Source organism: Phyllobates terribilis, unplaced genomic scaffold, assembly GCF_046119375.1.
Source record: "Phyllobates terribilis strain yellow unplaced genomic scaffold, ASM4611937v1 Scaffold_4__5_contigs__length_816908805, whole genome shotgun sequence".
NCBI lineage: Eukaryota > Metazoa > Chordata > Amphibia > Anura > Dendrobatidae > Phyllobates > Phyllobates terribilis.
In genome coordinates, this window is record NW_027362764.1 from 494393542 (window position 1) to 494409852 (window position 16311).

Sequence of the window (16311 nt, forward strand, 5' to 3'; positions counted from 1 at the left end):
AGCACCCATCTGTCTCTTCACCACCTGCCAAATTGCCCAGGCAGTCAGAGAGCCCTGGACAGGAGCCATCTCTACTTCTGTTCTCTGAATCTCTTGGCTTGGAAAGAGGGGGCCAGCCAAGCAGAATTCTAGAATTTGAAGAAGAGGTAGTATGCAGTGATGCGCAACCGTTTTGTCTCTCTGAATCTGAAGAGGCGGGTGGGCCAGTGCCTATGGTCAGCAGCACACCTCAGTACGCATCTGATGATGAGACTCAGGTGCCACTTTCTGGTGCGTACTGTGCTGTCGAGACTACCCAGGAGAAGCAGTTGTTTGAAGAGGGTGGTGTAGATGATGAGGTCCTTGACCCATCATGGCGTGTGGGACAGGAAGGTGGTGGGAGCAGCTCTGAGGAAGAGATTCCCCGAACGGCCCAAAAAGGAGGGAGAGGGGGGGGCAGACTTGGTTGCCTGTAGCCTCCACTTCGGCACCCATTAGGAGCATGGCTCTTCCAAAATCCAAAGCGGTCCTTTTTTGACACAGTTGCAGATGACATTTGCTTTGTCAAATGCAAGCTGTGTAATCAGAAGGTGAAAAGAGGGAAAATTGTCAGCAACCTCAATACCACAAATATGTGGAAACATGTGCGGACCAAGCACGTGGTGGAGTTACAAAAACACACTGAAGACCTAGGCCAACCTACAGCGCCACCTACCACCTCTTCAGCTCATGTTGTAGCCTCTTCCTCCAGCTCACACACAGCTGGTTCGGCTTCCTCACAGGATCGCCATGGAAGAATCTCTGGCACTGTTGTACAGAGACACAGTGTAATTCCACCCACAGCACTACTTTCCCAGTCATTCTCACACTCCCAGGCCAGTCTACAGCCATCGTTAGCACAGGCATGGGAGAAAAGGCGCCCATACTCGGCAAACCACCCCCGAGCACAGGCTCTGAATGCTGGCATTGCTAAACTACTGGCCCTTGAAATGCTATCATTCAGGCTGGTGGAGACTGACACATTCCGTAACTTTATGGCATTGGCAGTCCCACAATACAACGTGCCCAGCCGCTTTTATTTCAGCAGGCAAGCCGTCCCTGCCCTGCAACATCATGTGGAGGGAAAAATTAAACATGCGCTACAAAACGCCGTCAGTAGCAAGGTCCACCTGACCACCGATGCGTGGACCAGTAAGCATGGACAGGGACGATACCTTTCCCTCACTGCCCATTGGGTAAATGTTGTGGAGCCGGGTACAAATCTTGAGAGTGGCGCTGTACGTGTTCTGCCAACTCCAAGGATTGCAGGAATCCAGTCTGTACACATTGACTCCTCCTCATGCTCCAGTTCCTCTGAATCAGCGCTGCAGGAGCCGTCACGGTCTACCTCCACATTGACCCGTGAACGGTTACCTGTTATGATGACCGATATGAACACAGCCGTGGCCAAACGTCAACAGGCCGTATTAAAATTAATTTCTTTGGGGAATCGAAGCCACACAGCGCAGGAGCTCTGGAATGCCATCAAGCAGCAGAGCGACGTGTGGTTTGTGCCAGCGAATCTCCAGCCAGGCATGGTAGTGTGTGACAATGGCCGAAATCTGGTGGCAGATCTGGGCCTAGGCAACCTCACTCACATCCCATGTCTGGCACATGTGCTCAACTTGGTCGTGCAGAGTTTTTTGAGGGACTATTCGGATCTTGATGCACTGCTTCACAAGGTCCGCATAGAGTGCGCTCACTTGCGCCGATTACGTCTTCCGGAACATCGCATCATATGTGACCTACCCACCAGGTGGAATTCAACGTTACATATGTTGGAGAGGTTGTGTGAGCAGCAGGCAGCAGTAATGGAGTACCAGCTGCAGCAGGCGCAAACAAGTCGCAGTGCGCGCCGTTCACACTTCACCACCACTGAGTGGGCCTCTATAAAGGACATTTGCCACGTTTTGCGTGCCTTCGATTATTCCACGCGGATGGCGAGTGCAGATGATGCACTAGTCAGCATGACTATCCCCCTTATCTGCCTGCTTGAAAAAACACTGCAAGCACTAAGGGACGAGGTTTTGGAAGAGGTGGAGGATGAGGAGTCACAAATGCCATCTGCTTCTCTACAGTCTGCGCAATGTGGTTCCTCACAAAGGCCTAGGCAGGGGACACTTTGTGAGGAGGATGAGGAGGAGTCAATGGATGAGGAAGACATCTGTCCAGAGGAGGGAGGTACACAATGCTCTAGTAGTCAGTATCTAGAGCGAGGGTGAGGTGATGCAGAGCAGGCAGAGATCACGCCTCAAGCAGGGGACAGCGTTTCTTGGCCAGTTGGCAGTCTGCAGCACATGGTTGATTTCATGCTGCAGTGCCTGAGAAACGACCGCCGCATCGCCCACATTCTCAACACGGCTGATTATTGGGTGTCCACCCTCCTAGATCCTCGCTACCGGGACAACTTACAAAGCCTCATAACACCGTTGAACCGGGAGCGTAAAATGCGGGAGTACCAAGACGCACTGGTGCATTCCATCATGTTCTCCATTCCAACCGAGAGCAGTGCTGCTAGTGCTTTACAAAGCAGCTCAGTGCGTCGAGGCAGTGGAGGAAGCTCTGCACAAAGAGGGAGCAGAAGCAGCGCCTCAGCACAAGGCAAGACCAGTATGGCCGAAATGTGGCAAAGTTTTGTGTCCCCGCCGCCACAAATGTCTACACCATCACAGATGGCTCCAGTCAGCAGGAGGCAACGTTTCCGTCAGATGGTGACAGACTACATGTCTTGCCCTCTTAGTGTACTCCCAGACGGCTCTTCTCCCTTCAAGTTTTGGGTCTGGAAGCTGGATACATGGCCAGAGCTTAGTCAGTATGCATTGGAGGTGCTAGCTTGCCCTGCTGCTAGTGTATTATCGGAACGCGTCTTTAGTGCCGCAAGTGGTGTACTAACAGACCGTCGCATGCGACTATCCTCCGATAACGTTGACCGGCTTACTTTTCTCAATATGAACAAGGCCTGGATCTCTCATGAATTTGCCAGTCCTCTTCCAGAATAAATAATTGGTTGGCAACAGTATCCAGGTCTCCTGTTCTGTTCATGTTTCTACCACCTGAACTGTAATCCCTGAGCTCCAACACCGCCAGTTGGCGCTCGGAAGTGCCGTCTGCACAGTCAACACTTGCTGCCGTGCTATTGGGGTTCAGTAACGTCAGCTGTTCCCCTGCTGTTCGGACGGCAATTTCTCCTGCTCTGTCCACATTCTCACTACTACAGATTTGAAAGTTTCTCCAATTACACCTCTGGCTCCTCTGTTTTCAATATTATCCCTGAGCTACAACACCGCCAGTTGGCGCTCGGAAGTGCCGTCTGCACAGTCAACACTTGCTGCCGTGTTATTGGGGTTCAGTAAGGTCAGCTGTTCCCCTGCTGTGCGGACGGCAATTTCTCCTGCTCTGTCCACATTCTCACTACTACAGATTTGAAAGTTTCTCCAATTACACCTCTGGCTCCTCTGTTTTCAGTATTATCCCTGAGCTCCAACACCGCCAGTTGGCGCTCGGAAGTGCCGTCTGCACAGTCAACACTTGCTGCCGTGTTATTGGGGTTCAGTAACGTCAGCTGTTCCCCTGCTGTGCGGACGGCAATTTCTCCTGCCCTGTCCACATTCTCACTACTACAGATTTGAAAGTTTCTCCAATTACACCTCTGGCTCCTCTGTTTTCAGTATTATCCCTGAGCTCCAACACCGCCAGTTGGCGCTCGGAAGTGCCGTCTGCACAGTCAACACTTGCTGCCGTGTTATTGGGGTTCAGTAACGTCAGCTGTTCCCCTGCTGTGCGGACGGCAATTTCTCCTGCTCTGTCCACATTCTCACTACTACAGATTTGAAAGTTTCTCCAATTACACCTCTGGCTCCTCTGTTTTCAGTATTATCCCTGAGCTCCAACACCGCCAGTTGGCGCTCGGAAGTGCCGTCTGCACAGTCAACACTTGCTGCCGTGTTATTGGGGTTCAGTAACGTCAGCTGTTCCCCTGCTGTGCGGACGGCAATTTCTCCTGCTCTGTCCACATTCTCACTACTACAGATTTGAAAGTTTCTCCAATTACACCTCTGGCTCCTCTGTTTTCAGTATTATCCCTGAGCTCCAACACCGCCAGTTGGCGCTTGGAAGTGCCGTCTGCAGAGTCAACACTTGCTGCCGTGTTATTGGGGTTCAGTAACGTCAGCTGTTCCCCTGCTGTGCGGACGGCAATTTCTCCTGCTCTGTCCACATTCTCACTACTACAGATTTGAAAGTTTCTCCAATTACACCTCTGGCTCCTCTGTTTTCAGTATTATCCCTGAGCTCCAACACCGACAGTTGGCGCTCGGAAGTGCCGTCTGCACAGTCAACACTTGCTGCCGTGTTATTGGGGTTCAGTAACGTCAGCTGTTCCCCTGCTGTGCGGACGGCAATTTCTCCTGCTCTGTCCACATTCTCACTACTACAGATTTGAAAGTTTCTCCAATTACACCTCTGGCTCCTCTGTTTTCAGTATTATCCCTGAGCTCCAACACCGCCAGTTGGCGCTCAGAAGTGCTGTCTGCACAGTCAGCACTTGCTGCCGTGTTATTGGGGTTCAGTAACGTCTGCTGTTCCCCTGCTGTGCGGACGGCAATTTCTCCTGCTCTGTCCACATTCTCACTACTACAGATTTGAAAGTTTCTCCAATTACACCTCTGGCTCCTCTGTTTTCAGTATTATCCCTGAGCTACAACACCGCCAGTTGGTGCTCGGAAGTGCCGTCTGCACAGTCAACACTTGCTGCGGTGTTATTGGGGTTCAGTAACGTCAGCTGTTCCCCTGCTGTGTTCACGGCAATTTCTCCTGCTTTGTCCACATCCACTGTACTACACATTTTAAAGTTGCTCCAATTACACCTCTGGCTCCTCTGTTTTTATTCTTATCCCTGGGCTCCAGCACCGCCAGTTGGCGCTCGGAAGTGCTGTCTGCACAGTCAACACTTGCTGCGGTGTTATTGGGGTTCAGTAACGTCAGCTGTTCCCCTGCTGTGCGGACGGCAATTTCTCCTGCTCTGTCCACATTCTCACTACTACAGATTTGAAAGTTTCTCCAATTACACCTCTGGCTCCTCTGTTTTCAGTATTATCCCTGAGCTCCAACACCGCCAGTTGGCGCTCGGAAGTGCCGTCTGCACAGTCAACACTTGCTGCCGAGTTATTGGGGTTCAGTAACGTCAGCTGTTCCCCTGCTGTGCGGACGGCAATTTCTCCTGCTCTGTCCACATTCTCACTACTACAGATTTGAAAGTTTCTCCAATTACACCTCTGGCTCCTCTGTTTTCAGTATTATCCCTGAGCTACAACACCGCCAGTTGGCGCTCGGAAGTGCCGTCTGCACAGTCAACACTTGCTGCCGTGTTATTGGGGTTCAGTAACGTCAGCTGTTCCCCTGCTGTGCGGACGGCAATTTCTCCTGCTCTGTCCACATTCTCACTACTACAGATTTGAAAGTTTCTCCAATTACACCTCTGGCTCCTCTGTTTTCAGTATTATCCCTGAGCTACAACACCGCCAGTTGGCGCTCGGAAGTGCCGTCTGCACAGTCAACACTTGTTGCCGTGTTATTGGGGTTCAGTAACGTCAGCTGTTCCCCTGCTGTGCGGACGGCAATTTCTCCTGCTCTGTCCACATTCTCACTACTACAGATTTGAAAGTTTCTCCAATTACACCTCTGGCTCCTCTGTTTTCAGTATTATCCCTGAGCTACAACACCGCCAGTTGGCGCTCGGAAGTGCCGTCTGCACAGTCAACACTTGCTGCCGTGTTATTGGGGTTCAGTAACGTCAGCTGTTCCCCTGCTGTGCGGACGGCAATTTCTCCTGCTCTGTCCACATTCTCACTACTACAGATTTGAAAGTTTCTCCAATTACACCTCTGGCTCCTCTGTTTTCAGTATTATCCCTGAGCTCCAACACCGCCAGTTGGCGCTCGGAAGTGCCGTCTGCACAGTCAACACTTGCTGCCGTGTTATTGGGGTTCAGTAACGTCAGCTGTTCCCCTGCTGTGCGGACGGAAATTTCTCCTGCTCTGTCCACATTCTCACTACTACAGATTTGAAAGTTTCTCCAATTACACCTCTGGCTCCTCTGTTTTCAGTATTATCCCTGAGCTCCAACACCGCCAGTTGGCGCTCGGAAGTGCCGTCTGCACAGTCAACACTTGCTGCCGTGTTATTGGGGTTCAGTAACATCAGCTGTTCCCCTGCTGTGCAGACGGCAATTTCTCCTGCTCTGTCCACATTCTCACTACTACAGATTTGAAAGTTTCTCCAATTACACCTCTGGCTCCTCTGTATTCAGTATTATCCCTGAGCTACAACACCGCCACTTGGCGCTCGGAAGTGCCGTCTGCACAGTCAACACTTGCTGCCGTGTTATTGGGGTTCAGTAACGTCAGCTGTTCCCCTGCTGTGCGGACGGCAATTTCTCCTGCTCTGTCCACATTCTCACTACTACAGATTTGAAAGTTTCTCCAATTACACCTCTGGCTCCTCTGTTTTCAGTATTATCCCTGAGCTACAACACCGCCAGTTGGCGCTGGGCAGTGCCGTCTGCACAGTCAACACTTGCTGCGGTGTTATTGGGGTTCAGTAACGTCAGCTGTTCCCCTGCTGTGTTCACGGCAATTTCTCCTGCTTTGTCCACATCCACTGTACTACACATTTTAAAGTTGCTCCAATTACACCTCTGGCTCCTCTGTTTTTATTCTTATCCCTGGGCTCCAGCACCGCCAGTTGGCGCTCGGAAGTGCTGTCTGCACAGTCAACACTTGCTGCGGTGTTATTGGGGTTCAGTAACGTCAGCTGTTCCCCTGCTGTGCGGACGGCAATTTCTCCTGCTCTGTCCACATTCTCACTACTACAGATTTGAAAGTTTCTCCAATTACACCTCTGGCTCCTCTATTTTCAGTATTATCCCTGAGCTCCAACACCGCCAGTTGGCGCTCGGAAGTGCCGTCTGCACAGTCAACACTTGCTGCCGTGTTATTGGGGTTCAGTAACATCAGCTGTTCCCCTGCTGTGCGGACGGCAATTTCTCCTGCTCTGTCCACATTCTCACTACTACAGATTTGAAAGTTTCTCCAATTACACCTCTGGCTCCTCTGTTTTCAGTATTATCCCTGAGCTACAACACCGCCAGTTGGCGCTCGGAAGTGCCGTCTGCACAGTCAACACTTGCTGCCGTGTTATTGGGGTTCAGTAACGTCAGCTGTTCCCTTGCTGTGCGGACGGCAATTTCTCCTGCTCTGTCCACATTCTCACTACTACAGATTTGAAAGTTTCTCCAATTACACCTCTGGCTCCTCTGTTTTCAGTATTATCCCTGAGCTACAACACCGCCAGTTGGCGCTCGGAAGTGCCGTCTGCACAGTCAACACTTGCTGCCGTGTTATTGGGGTTCAGTAACGTCAGCGGTTCCCCTGCTGTGCGGACGGCAATTTCTCCTGCTCTGTCCACATTCTCACTACTACAGATTTGAAAGTTTCTCCAATTACACCTCTGGCTCCTCTGTTTTCAGTATTATCCCTGAGCTCCAACACCGCCAGTTGGCGCTCGGAAGTGCCGTCTGCACAGTCAACACTTGCTGCCGTGTTATTGGGGTTCAGTAACGTCAGCTGTTCCCCTGCTGTGCGGACGGCAATTTCTCCTGCTCTGTCCACATTCTCACTACTACAGATTTGAAAGTTTCTCCAATTACACCTCTGGCTCCTCTGTTTTCAGTATTATCCCTGAGCTCCAACACCACCAGTTGGCGCTCGGAAGTGCCGTCTGCACAGTCAGCACTTGCTGCCATGTTATTGGGGTTCAGTAACGTCAGCTGTTCCCCTGCTGTGCGGACGGCAATTTCTCCTGCTCTGTCCACATTCTCACTACTACAGATTTGAAAGTTTCTCCAATTACACCTCTGGCTCCTCTGTTTTCAGTAATATCCCTGAGCTCCAACACCGCCAGTTGGCGCTCGGAAGTGCCGTCTGCACAGTCAACACTTGCTGTCGTGTTATTGGGGTTCAGTAACGTCAGCTGTTCCCCTGCTGTGCGGACGGCAATTTCTCCTGCTCTGTCCACATTCTCACTACTACAGATTTGAAAGTTTCTCCAATTACACCTCTGGCTCCTCTGTTTTCAGTATTATCCCTGAGCTACAACACCGCCAGTTGGCGCTGGGAAGTGCCGTCTGCACAGTCAACACTTGCTGCGGTGTTATTGGGGTTCAGTAACGTCAGCTGTTCCCCTGCTGTGTTCACGGCAATTTCTCCTGCTTTGTCCACATCCACTGTACTACACATTTTAAAGTTGCTCCAATTACACCTCTGGCTCCTCTGTTTTTATTCTTATCCCTGGGCTCCAGCACCGCCAGTTGGCGCTCAGAAGTGCTGTCTGCACAGTCAACACTTGCTGCGGTGTTATTGGGGTTCAGTAACGTCAGCTGTTCCCCTGCTGTGCGGACGGCAATTTCTCCTGCTCTGTCCACATTCTCACTACTACAGATTTGAAAGTTTCTCCAATTACACCTCTGGCTCCTCTATTTTCAGTATTATCCCTGAGCTCCAACACCGCCAGTTGGCGCTCGGAAGTGCCGTCTGCACAGTCAACACTTGCTGCCGTGTTATTGGGGTTCAGTAACATCAGCTGTTCCCCTGCTGTGCGGACGGCAATTTCTCCTGCTCTGTCCACATTCTCACTACTACAGATTTGAAAGTTTCTCCAATTACACCTCTGGCTCCTCTGTTTTCAGTATTATCCCTGAGCTACAACACCGCCAGTTGGCGCTCGGAAGTGCCGTCTGCACAGTCAACACTTGCTGCCGTGTTATTGGGGTTCAGTAACGTCAGCTGTTCCCTTGCTGTGCGGACGGCAATTTCTCCTGCTCTGTCCACATTCTCACTACTACAGATTTGAAAGTTTCTCCAATTACACCTCTGGCTCCTCTGTTTTCAGTATTATCCCTGAGCTACAACACCGCCAGTTGGCGCTCGGAAGTGCCGTCTGCACAGTCAACACTTGCTGCCGTGTTATTGGGGTTCAGTAACGTCAGCGGTTCCCCTGCTGTGCGGACGGCAATTTCTCCTGCTCTGTCCACATTCTCACTACTACAGATTTGAAAGTTTCTCCAATTACACCTCTGGCTCCTCTGTTTTCAGTATTATCCCTGAGCTCCAACACCGCCAGTTGGCGCTCGGAAGTGCCGTCTGCACAGTCAACACTTGCTGCCGTGTTATTGGGGTTCAGTAACGTCAGCTGTTCCCCTGCTGTGCGGACGGCAATTTCTCCTGCTCTGTCCACATTCTCACTACTACAGATTTGAAAGTTTCTCCAATTACACCTCTGGCTCCTCTGTTTTCAGTATTATCCCTGAGCTCCAACACCACCAGTTGGCGCTCGGAAGTGCCGTCTGCACAGTCAGCACTTGCTGCCATGTTATTGGGGTTCAGTAACGTCAGCTGTTCCCCTGCTGTGCGGACGGCAATTTCTCCTGCTCTGTCCACATTCTCACTACTACAGATTTGAAAGTTTCTCCAATTACACCTCTGGCTCCTCTGTTTTCAGTATTATCCCTGAGCTCCAACACCGCCAGTTGGCGCTCGGAAGTGCCGTCTGCACAGTCAACACTTGCTGCTGTGTTATTGGGGTTCAGTAACGTCAGCTGTTCCCCTGCTGTGCGGACGGCAATTTCTCCTGCTCTGTCCACATTCTCACTACTACAGATTTGAAAGTTTCTCCAATTACACCTCTGGCTCCTCTGTTTTCAGTATTATCCCTGAGCTACAACACCGCCAGTTGGCGCTCGGAAGTGCCGTCTGCACAGTCAACACTTGCTGCCGTGTTATTGGGGTTCAGTAACGTCAGCTGTTCCCCTGCTGTTTTCACGGCAATTTCTCCTGCTTTGTCCACATCCACTGTACTACACATTTTAAAGTTTCTCCAATTACACCTCTGGCTCCTCTGTTTTTATTCTTATCCCTGGGCTCCAGCACCGCCAGTTGGCGCTCGGAAGTGCTGTCTGCACAGTCAACACTTGCTGCGGTGTTATTGGGGTTCAGTAACGTCAGCTGTTCCCCTGCTGTGCGGATGGCAATTTCTCCTGCTCTGTCCACATTCTCACTACTACAGATTTGAAAGTTTCTCCAATTACACCTCTGGCTCCTCTGTTTTCAGTATTATCCCTGAGCTACAACACCGCCAGTTGGCGCTGGGAAGTGCCGTCTGCACAGTCAACACTTGCTGCGGTGTTATTGGGGTTCAGTAACGTCAGCTGTTCCCCTGCTGTGTTCACGGCAATTTCTCCTGCTTTGCCCACATCCACTGTACTACACATTTTAAAGTTGCTCCAATTACACCTCTGGCTCCTCTGTTTTTATTCTTATCCCTGGGCTCCAGCACCGCCAGTTGGCGCTCGGAAGTGCTGTCTGCACAGTCAACACTTGCTGCGGTGTTATTGGGGTTCAGTAACGTCAGCTGTTCCCCTGCTGTGCGGACGGCAATTTCTCCTGCTCTGTCCACATTCTCACTACTACAGATTTGAAAGTTTCTCCAATTACACCTCTGGCTCCTCTATTTTCAGTATTATCCCTGAGCTCCAACACCGCCAGTTGGCGCTCGGAAGTGCCGTCTGCACAGTCAACACTTGCTGCCGTGTTATTGGGGTTCAGTAACATCAGCTGTTCCCCTGCTGTGCGGACGGCAATTTCTCCTGCTCTGTCCACATTCTCACTACTACAGATTTGAAAGTTTCTCCAATTACACCTCTGGCTCCTCTGTTTTCAGTATTATCCCTGAGCTACAACACCGCCAGTTGGCGCTCGGAAGTGCCGTCTGCACAGTCAACACTTGCTGCCGTGTTATTGGGGTTCAGTAACGTCAGCTGTTCCCTTGCTGTGCGGACGGCAATTTCTCCTGCTCTGTCCACATTCTCACTACTACAGATTTGAAAGTTTCTCCAATTACACCTCTGGCTCCTCTGTTTTCAGTATTATCCCTGAGCTACAACACCGCCAGTTGGCGCTCGGAAGTGCCGTCTGCACAGTCAACACTTGCTGCCGTGTTATTGGGGTTCAGTAACGTCAGCGGTTCCCCTGCTGTGCGGACGGCAATTTCTCCTGCTCTGTCCACATTCTCACTACTACAGATTTGAAAGTTTCTCCAATTACACCTCTGGCTCCTCTGTTTTCAGTATTATCCCTGAGCTCCAACACCGCCAGTTGGCGCTCGGAAGTGCCGTCTGCACAGTCAACACTTGCTGCCGTGTTATTGGGGTTCAGTAACGTCAGCTGTTCTCCTGCTGTGCGGACGGCAATTTCTCCTGCTCTGTCCACATTCTCACTACTACAGATTTGAAAGTTTCTCCAATTACACCTCTGGCTCCTCTGTTTTCAGTATTATCCCTGAGCTCCAACACCACCAGTTGGCGCTCGGAAGTGCCGTCTGCACAGTCAGCACTTGCTGCCATGTTATTGGGGTTCAGTAACGTCAGCTGTTCCCCTGCTGTGCGGACGGCAATTTCTCCTGCTCTGTCCACATTCTCACTACTACAGATTTGAAAGTTTCTCCAATTACACCTCTGGCTCCTCTGTTTTCAGTATTATCCCTGAGCTCCAACACCGCCAGTTGGCGCTCGGAAGTGCCGTCTGCACAGTCAACACTTGCTGCTGTGTTATTGGGGTTCAGTAACGTCAGCTGTTCCCCTGCTGTGCGGACGGCAATTTCTCCTGCTCTGTCCACATTCTCACTACTACAGATTTGAAAGTTTCTCCAATTACACCTCTGGCTCCTCTGTTTTCAGTATTATCCCTGAGCTACAACACCGCCAGTTGGCGCTCGGAAGTGCCGTCTGCACAGTCAACACTTGCTGCCGTGTTATTGGGGTTCAGTAACGTCAGCTGTTCCCCTGCTGTTTTCACGGCAATTTCTCCTGCTTTGTCCACATCCACTGTACTACACATTTTAAAGTTTCTCCAATTACACCTCTGGCTCCTCTGTTTTTATTCTTATCCCTGGGCTCCAGCACCGCCAGTTGGCGCTCGGAAGTGCTGTCTGCACAGTCAACACTTGCTGCGGTGTTATTGGGGTTCAGTAACGTCAGCTGTTCCCCTGCTGTGCGGATGGCAATTTCTCCTGCTCTGTCCACATTCTCACTACTACAGATTTGAAAGTTTCTCCAATTACACCTCTGGCTCCTCTGTTTTCAGTATTATCCCTGAGCTCCAACACCGCCAGTTGGTGCTCGGAAGTGCCGTCTGCACAGTCAACACTTGCTGCCGTGTTATTGGGGTTCAGTAACGTCAGCTGTTCCCCTGCTGTGCGGACGGCAATTTCTCCTGCTCTGTCCACATTCTCACTACTACAGATTTGAAAGTTTCTCCAATTACACCTCTGGCTCCTCTGTTTTCAGTATTATCCCTGAGCTACAACACCGCCAGTTGGCGCTCGGAAGTGCCGTCTGCACAGTCAACACTTGCTGCCGTGTTATTGGGGTTCAGTAACGTCAGCTGTTCCCCTGCTGTGCGGACGGCAATTTCTCCTGCTCTGTCCACATTCTCACTACTACAGATTTGAAAGTTTCTCCAATTACACCTCTGGCTCCTCTGTTTTCAGTATCATCCCTGAGCTCCAACACCGCCAGTTGGCGCTCGGAAGTGCCGTCTGCACAGTCAACACTTGCTGCCGTGTTATTGGGGTTCAGTAACGTCAGCTGTTCCCCTGCTGTGCGGACGGCAATTTCTCCTGCTCTGTCCACATTGTCACTACTACAGATTTGAAAGTTTCTCCAATTACACCTCTGGCTCCTCTGTTTTCAGTATTATCCCTGAGCTCCAACACCGCCAGTTGGCGCTTGGAAGTGCCGTCTGCAGAGTCAACACTTGCTGCCGTGTTATTGGGGTTCAGTAACGTCAGCTGTTCCCCTGCTGTGCGGACGGCAATTTCTCCTGCTCTGTCCACATTCTCACTACTACAGATTTGAAAGTTTCTCCAATTACACCTCTGGCTCCTCTGTTTTCAGTATTATCCCTGAGCTCCAACACCGACAGTTGGCGCTCGGAAGTGCCGTCTGCACAGTCAACACTTGCTGCCGTGTTATTGGGGTTCAGTAACGTCAGCTGTTCCCCTGCTGTGCGGACGGCAATTTCTCCTGCTCTGTCCACATTCTCACTACTACAGATTTGAAAGTTTCTCCAATTACACCTCTGGCTCCTCTGTTTTCAGTATTATCCCTGAGCTCCAACACCGCCAGTTGGCGCTCAGAAGTGCTGTCTGCACAGTCAGCACTTGCTGCCGTGTTATTGGGGTTCAGTAACGTCTGCTGTTCCCCTGCTGTGCGGACGGCAATTTCTCCTGCTCTGTCCACATTCTCACTACTACAGATTTGAAAGTTTCTCCAATTACACCTCTGGCTCCTCTGTTTTCAGTATTATCCCTGAGCTACAACACCGCCAGTTGGTGCTCGGAAGTGCCGTCTGCACAGTCAACACTTGCTGCGGTGTTATTGGGGTTCAGTAACGTCAGCTGTTCCCCTGCTGTGTTCACGGCAATTTCTCCTGCTTTGTCCACATCCACTGTACTACACATTTTAAAGTTGCTCCAATTACACCTCTGGCTCCTCTGTTTTTATTCTTATCCCTGGGCTCCAGCACCGCCAGTTGGCGCTCGGAAGTGCTGTCTGCACAGTCAACACTTGCTGCGGTGTTATTGGGGTTCAGTAACGTCAGCTGTTCCCCTGCTGTGCGGACGGCAATTTCTCCTGCTCTGTCCACATTCTCACTACTACAGATTTGAAAGTTTCTCCAATTACACCTCTGGCTCCTCTGTTTTCAGTATTATCCCTGAGCTCCAACACCACCAGTTGGCGCTCGGAAGTGCCGTCTGCACAGTCAGCACTTGCTGCCATGTTATTGGGGTTCAGTAACGTCAGCTGTTCCCCTGCTGTGCGGACGGCAATTTCTCCTGCTCTGTCCACATTCTCACTACTACAGATTTGAAAGTTTCTCCAATTACACCTCTGGCTCCTCTGTTTTCAGTATTATCCCTGAGCTCCAACACCGCCAGTTGGCGCTCGGAAGTGCCGTCTGCACAGTCAACACTTGCTGCTGTGTTATTGGGGTTCAGTAACGTCAGCTGTTCCCCTGCTGTGCGGACGGCAATTTCTCCTGCTCTGTCCACATTCTCACTACTACAGATTTGAAAGTTTCTCCAATTACACCTCTGGCTCCTCTGTTTTCAGTATTATCCCTGAGCTACAACACCGCCAGTTGGCGCTCGGAAGTGCCGTCTGCACAGTCAACACTTGCTGCCGTGTTATTGGGGTTCAGTAACGTCAGCTGTTCCCCTGCTGTTTTCACGGCAATTTCTCCTGCTTTGTCCACATCCACTGTACTACACATTTTAAAGTTTCTCCAATTACACCTCTGGCTCCTCTGTTTTTATTCTTATCCCTGGGCTCCAGCACCGCCAGTTGGCGCTCGGAAGTGCTGTCTGCACAGTCAACACTTGCTGCGGTGTTATTGGGGTTCAGTAACGTCAGCTGTTCCCCTGCTGTGCGGATGGCAATTTCTCCTGCTCTGTCCACATTCTCACTACTACAGATTTGAAAGTTTCTCCAATTACACCTCTGGCTCCTCTGTTTTCAGTATTATCCCTGAGCTACAACACCGCCAGTTGGCGCTGGGAAGTGCCGTCTGCACAGTCAACACTTGCTGCGGTGTTATTGGGGTTCAGTAACGTCAGCTGTTCCCCTGCTGTGTTCACGGCAATTTCTCCTGCTTTGCCCACATCCACTGTACTACACATTTTAAAGTTGCTCCAATTACACCTCTGGCTCCTCTGTTTTTATTCTTATCCCTGGGCTCCAGCACCGCCAGTTGGCGCTCGGAAGTGCTGTCTGCACAGTCAACACTTGCTGCGGTGTTATTGGGGTTCAGTAACGTCAGCTGTTCCCCTGCTGTGCGGACGGCAATTTCTCCTGCTCTGTCCACATTCTCACTACTACAGATTTGAAAGTTTCTCCAATTACACCTCTGGCTCCTCTATTTTCAGTATTATCCCTGAGCTCCAACACCGCCAGTTGGCGCTCGGAAGTGCCGTCTGCACAGTCAACACTTGCTGCCGTGTTATTGGGGTTCAGTAACATCAGCTGTTCCCCTGCTGTGCGGACGGCAATTTCTCCTGCTCTGTCCACATTCTCACTACTACAGATTTGAAAGTTTCTCCAATTACACCTCTGGCTCCTCTGTTTTCAGTATTATCCCTGAGCTACAACACCGCCAGTTGGCGCTCGGAAGTGCCGTCTGCACAGTCAACACTTGCTGCCGTGTTATTGGGGTTCAGTAACGTCAGCTCTTCCCTTGCTGTGCGGACGGCAATTTCTCCTGCTCTGTCCACATTCTCACTACTACAGATTTGAAAGTTTCTCCAATTACACCTCTGGCTCCTCTGTTTTCAGTATTATCCCTGAGCTACAACACCGCCAGTTGGCGCTCGGAAGTGCCGTCTGCACAGTCAACACTTGCTGCCGTGTTATTGGGGTTCAGTAACGTCAGCGGTTCCCCTGCTGTGCGGACGGCAATTTCTCCTGCTCTGTCCACATTCTCACTACTACAGATTTGAAAGTTTCTCCAATTACACCTCTGGCTCCTCTGTTTTCAGTATTATCCCTGAGCTCCAACACCGCCAGTTGGCGCTCGGAAGTGCCGTCTGCACAGTCAACACTTGCTGCCGTGTTATTGGGGTTCAGTAACGTCAGCTGTTCCCCTGCTGTGCGGACGGCAATTTCTCCTGCTCTGTCCACATTCTCACTACTACAGATTTGAAAGTTTCTCCAATTACACCTCTGGCTCCTCTGTTTTCAGTATTATCCCTGAGCTCCAACACCACCAGTTGGCGCTCGGAAGTGCCGTCTGCACAGTCAGCACTTGCTGCCATGTTATTGGGGTTCAGTAACGTCAGCTGTTCCCCTGCTGTGCGGACGGCAATTTCTCCTGCTCTGTCCACATTCTCACTACTACAGATTTGAAAGTTTCTCCAATTACACCTCTGGCTCCTCTGTTTTCAGTATTATCCCTGAGCTCCAACACCGCCAGTTGGCGCTCGGAAGTGCCGTCTGCACAGTCAACACTTGCTGCTGTGTTATTGGGGTTCAGTAACGTCAGCTGTTCCCCTGCTGTGCGGACGGCAATTTCTCCTGCTCTGTCCACATTCTCACTACTACAGATTTGAAAGTTTCTCCAATTACACCTCTGGCTCCTCTGTTTTCAGTATTATCCCTGAGCTACAACACCGCCAGTTGGCGCTCGG